General features: G+C 31.1%; 1 long non-coding RNA gene across 1 annotated transcript; it reads right to left on the minus strand.

Annotated features, from left to right (window-relative positions):
• Nucleotides 1–272: 272 nt before the first annotated feature.
• Nucleotides 273–6,788, minus strand: LOC129978132 (uncharacterized). The gene is made up of 3 exons (XR_008785222.1): nucleotides 6,727–6,788; nucleotides 493–734; nucleotides 273–347 (listed from the first exon to the last, which is right to left on the minus strand). It is a non-coding gene; the product is annotated as an uncharacterized LOC129978132 (long non-coding RNA).
• Nucleotides 6,789–8,243: the final 1,455 nt, after the last annotated feature.

An 8,243-nucleotide genomic window follows, 5' to 3' on the forward strand; every position in this document is an offset into this window, starting at 1 on the left:
ACTATATGTTACGCACTAATAATATGATATAATGACAATATGTAATCATAAAAAATAAACATTCTAAACTGCGAGAAAATAGGGATCCAATAAAAAATAGACTGATTACCAATCCGTGTTAAGTTTGGTCCTGAGTATGTACTGTTAGCATGTAAAATGAATTAAAAAATATTTTATTACTATTTCTACTCTATCTAGGCGAAATCAAAGACAAATATTGTAAACGTGGTCCAAAATGAATATATAGTCCCAATAAAAGGAAAGAGAGGGAAATAATTGCAAAAATTTATTTATAAACACAGGGACTAGTCACCACAGAGTTCTAAAAACTGCAAGCTGCTGACATCCTGAAAAAAAATATACACAAAAATATTTAATGAGTGATTCCATTCATATATGATTAAGATTTCTATCTCATTAGATGTAATGCTTTCTTGACATAACATAAAAAAGGTAATAAGAGTTTTACACTTAATATGGAAATCAACTTACCTAAATAATCTTGTCTCCAGAAAGACATAGATCACCACTTCCTTAAGATTCAGCCGGGCAGTCTTCTGGTTTAACGCAGTCTGAAGTAAACTCCTTATTTCTCAACAGGACGTAGTCTTCCATACAACGACAGCCTTCGTTGATCTTCATTGTGCACATCTGACGTGGGTGGTTGAGGGAATAACAAGAATCGGGGCAGTCACCGAAAGATCCGTAGGTTTTGTTTTCTGGACAGTCTTCATCTAGAACAAGAATATCAGATTGAAATGCTGGCATGAGCCAATAAAAGTATGGTCCATGTTTATGAAGGATGCAAAATAATTTTTTTTAATAAAATTGATAATTTTAGTCTTAATGCAATTTTAGGTTTATTTCTTAACCTTCCAGCAGACGCACATATGTGAGGAAAATCACGTAGCCTCAATGGGACAATGACAAGCAGTTGCCCCGATGAGGCAACCATTTCCCATAGTCCCATTGGAGCCAATTGATGTTTCTGAGGTAGACGTGGCCTTCTAGTGCACGCAGTATTTGGCCTCGTGTGAACGTTGCAATGGACTTGAAAATAATTTCATTGTATAGAGGAACCAAGGACTAGTCGTAACACGAACTTTATACAGAGAAATTTTAAATTTTTCTACAGAATTTTCGCTTAATAGGAATTTATGATAGACCCTATATTACCTCATCGTAATTAATACCCAGTTGAAATGGATGGAGAATTTTGTGAACATGTACTCCGTTTTAGCTAGTTAATGAAGAAAAAAATGCTTGTAAGCTATGTTTTTAGATAAACTACTTGATCTTTCCAAAACACTTTTACTTATTTATTTTAACTAGAGTCATTTTTTTCTCAACCGAAATTTTTTTCATTATAATTAATCAAAAAAAATGCCCAATACTACAGAATGGAACAAGTTGTAACAAAATCAAAGGGCAAATGTTACGTAACAAATTGCGAGATTTATGTTGATCTGCGATTGATTCATGAATTCAACTCTTTGCTTTAAATGTTAGCATGTATCTTTAAAGATCAAATTTCTTCCAAAGGTACTAGCTAGGAACGAATCTAACAAAAGTCCACTTAACGAAAAATATATCTCCACTTTTAAGTGACTCATCGAATAAAAAAATCAATGAAAAAAGAATATAGTGACATAATTAATAAGAAAAAGAAGGATAAAGGAGGGGGAAAAGGAAAGATGTAAGAAAAAAAGTCAGGAAGAGAAAACAAAAGAAAAAAGAGTAAAGAAGAGAATTTTGAATTAATATACAGATAGATTCTGAAAAAAAGTATCGTTTGTCCTGCTTGCGGAGATGCGTGAAATAATTCTTACGGTGTATTATACAGGGTGAGCAAAAAGTCCATACAAACTTCAAAAATTCATAAAACCCGTAAAATTAGCAAAATAAAAAACGGTTTGCAAATTTAGCATTGATAAGTCAAGGGATTTTTTTTAGGTAAGAAAAAAAATTAATTCCAAAGGCAGCTGACAGGTGGCGCTTCGTAGATAAGTGAAAGAATAGATACGCAGATAACAAAATTAATGTTATCAAATCATTTATTACTGCAATATGTGTTAAACATGTCCACCACCACAAGTGATTACTCATTACAGGCTTGTCACAAATCCAGCAACGGCAGACTGCAGCATGTCCGGCTGTACACGTGACATCTCTCGGCGGATTGAATCTTTCAATTCCGACAGACCGGATGGACGGGAGCGATACATCCGGGATTTTAAATTTCCCCATAGCCTAAAGTCTACTGGTGTCATATCTGTTGACTGAGAAGACCATGGAAACTTGAAACGTCTAATAATGATTCTCTCTTTCCCGAACGTTTGTATCAGGAATTCCTTGACTGGAATAGCAGTGTGACTTGTTGCTCCATCTTGCATGAACGTAACAGCAGAAAGCACATCTTTTTCACGCAAACATGGAGCAACCTTCTCGCGTAGAAGCGTTAAATAACGCTGAGCATTTACTGTCACCGTTTTCCGTCCATTTACCGGACACTGTGTTTCAAAAAAGAAGGGTCCCATGATGATGGAACCTGTGAATTCACACCACGCTGTGACTTTGGGAGAATGCAGTGATTTCTCAACGTACACTCGTGGATTTGACGTCGTTCAAATGCGACAATTATCTGTACTAATGTCGCCATGGAGCGAAAAACCAGCTTCATCTGTCCACAAGATGTTAAAGGAGGAATCTTGTTCAAATTTGGAGAGAGCCCACCTCGCAAATGCTTCTCTCTCTACAGTATCCGATGCTAAAAGTTCATGGCAAGACTGTAATTTGTATGGATACTGATTAAGAACTCCATGAAGAATGTTGCGTATCGAGGATGGTGGTAATCCCAAACTTCCGCTAGCTTCTCGCGAACTGCTAGTCCCTGCCGCGGTTTCGGAAGCTAATGTTTCCATTTCGGTTTCAACGCCTTCCGAATGTATTTGCATTAGACTTGGTCGTCCGGATCTTACACGATCTTCCAACGATCCAATTTCCTCAAATCGCTGAACAAGCTTTATGAGGCCTGCCTCTGTTAAAGATCCTTTCCCATTCTTCCCATTTTTCTGAAGTCGGAATTTACTCAGTGCAACAGTCGCTGATTCCTCGTTAAGGTAAAACAGTTTCACCAACAAAACTTTATCTTTTCCACATAGCATCCTTGTTTACTTGCATAGCATGGAACGGAGAACCGATCTGGATCAAGAGCGTAAGTATTTATAATCGCCTGTCTCATTTGCATATTTCCAACTAAGTCATTCATACCAGCGCAAAATATCGGCTGTTTTTTTAATTAATTTGTTTTTTTTTACTATTATTATTATTATTTCTTACCTTAAAAAAATCCCGTGAGTTATCGATGCTAAATCGGCAAACCGTTTTTTATTTTGCTACATTTTAGGGGTTTTAGGAATTTTTAAAATTTTTATGAACTTTTTGCCCACTCGGTATTATAATATATTACACTAACATCTAGTTTCAAAGCAACGCTAAGGTCTTTTTGGCACATACTTCATAATTTTATTCAGCGTTCAGATAACGTAGACAGCGCTTGAGTTAGTTGGTACCCCTCTTTAAATTTCCATGTTAAATCTGATGAATTAAGTCTACACTAGACCCGATTGTATTGCGGCCCCTTGGCGAAATCGGATCTCAAAACAGAATCACTCCCCACCCGTAGCCAAGACCCTAAAAACAGACTACCATTGCCACCAATTAACATGAAAGAAAATGGTCTCAATGTTTAATTTACAAATTTGAGTACAAATACATACACTTGTAAGCAGTCCTTCATTTGGATGTGTAACAATAACTCTGATATAAGCTGACTTTCATTTTGATGGGTTAAATAATTTTGTTTTTACTTTACTGCAAATCATTTGATAAAATTTATTATCGCTACGCGAATGATAATAATTACTCGATGTCTTTTATATTTATTAATAAAATAAAGAGAAAGAGAAAGTCATTTTAAATATTGTTTTCACTGTTATAAGTTGCCCTTATACAGTGCAAAATCCAGCTTTCATCTATTGGCAATAAATGAGTTCGTAATAATTTATTTATTTTTAAAAATAATAGAACTGTTGGTGACTTTACATGAACTAGAAGCTATTTCTGTAAAAACGTGTTAGTTATTTTTTTGTGATTTTTTATTCAGTCAAAGTTAAGATTCATCTGATAACCTTCAGTATTGATATGATTTGTTACAATATTGCAAATATTGTAACAAATCATATCAATATCATATCAATCAATTATCTATATCAATATATATCAATATCATATCAATTGCATAATATTATTAAATCATTATGCAATAACTTTGTATTCCTAGGATCGTAAAATAATATATTTTTAAACTTATTTGTAATTATGTTAAATGGGTTCTGCTGACAAATAAAAAAAATTACTTACTTATGTTTTGCTTTAATATATTAGTTACCATAGATTATTATAATATAGGAAAATAAAATCTTTAAAATGATAATGGTGAAAATATAAAGATTGCTCAAAATTTAATATGCTGGCGAACAAAAAATAGCATTGAAACATTGATTGAAATAAACCCAGAAAACTCTAATTCATTCTGTTTACTACTGGAATTGAGATGCAATTTCGTAAAATCAACCTTTATGGTCCTATATCATAGAAGTCTATTGCTTAAGTCATCGATTTGTGTCTAGATGTCAAGTTCTCCGGTAAACATCTAATATATTATAAATGTCAGGCAAAGCAGATGTTTTTTAACAATTCTTAGTAATAAGGAAACAGATACCTGAGGTAAATTATCATAAAATTCGATAGCCGTCAAAGAATAACTCTCCATAATACAGTATCTTGCCACTTCTAATGCCGAACCATTACGCTTCTAGCTTGTGTCCACTTTGTCGACCTTCGGAAAAATAACTACAGCATTTGTTTGTTCATATGGCCTAATCAAAAACCTGACAGAGCTTATGGTGAATTTCTGTAGCCATTAAGATTCTTTCTATCAAAACTTCACCACAGACTAGTTGTTGCAATAAATTGAAAAAATGAGAGATAGCCCTTAGAATCGTAACAGTTGTAATAAATCAAGCATAAGTATCATTTATTTATGGTCGTGATGATGATGGTTATGGTTTAAGTATCTTATTCCTGAGCATTCGTGTTTCCCAATGCACTGGGCTGCCATCTCTTGGCCGATTACGAAATTACTTTTCGGGCAATCTTCTTCATATGAGATGCAAGCAAGTCTCGAGGATTAAATATTATATTCTATTTAATCAATTAGCAGAATGTGAAAACAGACAGAAATCAAATTATTTTTTAAGGTAGCTAATTAATACAAATGTGATAAATTGCTGAGATTTTAAAAATTGGTGACAACGTAATTGAGAATTAATTTTTTGAAATTCATTTTTTTTTATTTCAATAGTCTTAATTATTTTTTATAATCGGTCCTTTTAATAATTTATTGAAATTAAAATTTTTAAAAAGGTATTGCTGGTGTCATAAGAAGTGATTAATAGTTTTCTTTTGTATATAAATTATAATTAAATTTTGAAAATAAGGAAATAATTAGTAAATAATATTCAGGCAACAAATTATTTTCAAAGAGTCGAATGAATAAACTTTTATATGCAGATTCTTTGATTTTTTATTTCTTTTCAAAATAATACCAAAAATAATCAGTATCAAGTGAATCAAAACGTCATAAACACTAAACGGACTTTTCACGAATTTTTTTAATTTCTTAAAACCAATTTGAAAGTATGGCATAAATGATCATTGCTGCATTCCGCAACAGAATATATATTACAATAAATGCAATAAATTGGTGATTATGTATAATTACCAGTTATTATTCGAAATCACCAATAATATTAGTGGTGATTATGAATAATCACCATTAGTGATTGCAAGCAATCTCCGGTAATGGTACAGAATCACCAATTTACTGCATTTACTGTAATATATACAATGCTGTATAAAGAAACTCAAAATATCTTTCTCTGGCTATTATTTAATATAAGTTTTTTTTAACAAAATTTATTTTCTCAAAATGAATTAGGGTTAAACTCTTATTTTATTTACTGCAGTGGTAACTTATAAATGAATTAAAAAGATAACAAATATGAAATGTATAAAGATTAACAAATATGAAAGAATTCTCAACGTATAGTAAGACGAATTTTAATTTAAAGCAAAGTGCTAATGGTAAAATTGAGTAAATGAAAGGGCTCGCTATGTTTGACAATAATCAGAATCAGACTCACTTGATAAATAAGAATTAGAAAACGTCTTTTTTATTACATGTATAGAAAACTGGAATTAATTTAAATATATGTAATAAATGAATCACCAATATTTGCTTGCTTTAATTTCTTTACAGTACCGACTATTTTAGTTCAAAAAGAATGACAAGAATAATAAAACTTTAAAAATGCACTTCTACATATGAATTCTTTTTCCAAATTCTTATTTCATATTTATAGTTGCATCAGTACTCAAAAATGATTGATCAAGAATTCTGATAGAATTTATATGCCTTAGAGTTCAATCTAGCAATTCGACTCGATGTAATATGTTCAAAAATTCGAAAAAAGGATCAATACAGAACCGAAAATGCAACATGAAATTGAAGTTTGCGATTAATAAGTATTAATTTTGAATACATTTGGAAGTTTAAGTATAAATTAGAATCAAGAATTGCGAAAATGTGTCTGTATTTCTTACTTTGGCCTGCAACCGCCGCTACCAGCAACAGGAATACAAAATAGACTTTCATTTTTAAAAAAATTTCCCAGTTATGTTGGAAAAATGAATCCCCTTTTATAGTATTTAAAATTTACCATGCGTGCAGTTACTACATGTGCACTTGTTCTTTTTCGTTTATAATTTATTTTTGGCCATGATTTCAATAAATAAGAGCCTTTGTCATTCATATATTAATTTTAATTTTTGTGAAATATTTATTGGTTGCAGTTAAATTTTCTTCCTTCTACTGATTCTGGTTACTCTTTTCAAACAATAGACAGAAAATGAATTTTTGAAATCATAGAAACTGTAAGTAAAGTTATTAACATTACAAAGTTATTGTTCTAAGCTTTTCTAAAATTATAATTAATGTTAAATTCATATTAATACTAAAGCCACAAATTATATTCTTATTAAACTATAAATATTATTTATTTTATGTTACAAAACAAATAATTTCAAAATATTTTTTTATAAAATATAATTACCAGTATATTTTGCGAAAAGTTTCAGTTTGCATTTTTAGAGAAATTTTTTTTTCATATACATCAGGAAATAATTCAATTTATTTCCTATAGTGTGTTGTTTTTGATACTTTTCAGGTCTTTAAAATTATTTTTCTTCATGTCAAATCATTAAATTCTAACTATCCTTATAAAAAATTAATTTTCATATAACGAATCTTTTACAATAAATTGTCTACTCCTTTTGAATTCAAAATTAATCATTGTTTCTAAAACTTATGAAATTTGATTAAAAATTCACATATGAAAATATAATTAATCAAAAAAAATCTTTCGCTATAATCCATGATCTAGATGCCCTGTAAATTGTAAAAACTTTGAATTATAATTTCTTAGTTTTTTACTAATGCTTTGTTAACTCTCAGCGCATAAATTTCTTTCTTAAAGCAGTAAGGGTCAGGTTGGCGTATACTTTGTGTACTTATATTATTTCTATCTCTATGTTTATGTAATTTTATGCAATTTAATTTTTATTATATAAAAAAATTAGATGTTAAATAGATAAATGACACACACGTAAGGTAATTCTGAAAATTACACAAAATACTTAAAAAATACTGTGGATGTGATGGGTTTTAATGCATCATTCCACTTGGAATAGCTTAATCGTTTTATTTCTAGATTAACAAAGGATGGTTATAATGATTTTTACAAGTGAGAATCCAATGTTGAAGAAGGAATTTATATTAAATGAAGATGGATAGTTGATGTTGCTCAAAGTATCTTTTCCACTTACGCGTGGTACGGTGGGCATTTGCAGATGAATTCTTCTACGCAAGAATTTCAGTTTCGTCCTTTTTCAGAGGATTATGACTTTTCGAACTCCGTTCCCACCCAGCTCGACTGACGTATCTCTATCTGCCCTCTGAACTATGAACTGTGCACTTTGGCTGTCATCGGAAGAATGAAGAGTACCCTCTCGTGGAGTTAATTTACTACACACTTGACTATACTTGACGAAATTTATGCGTC

Source organism: Argiope bruennichi, chromosome 1 (genome assembly GCF_947563725.1).
Source record: "Argiope bruennichi chromosome 1, qqArgBrue1.1, whole genome shotgun sequence".
In the NCBI taxonomy this organism is placed as follows: Eukaryota; Metazoa; Arthropoda; class Arachnida; order Araneae; family Araneidae; genus Argiope; species Argiope bruennichi.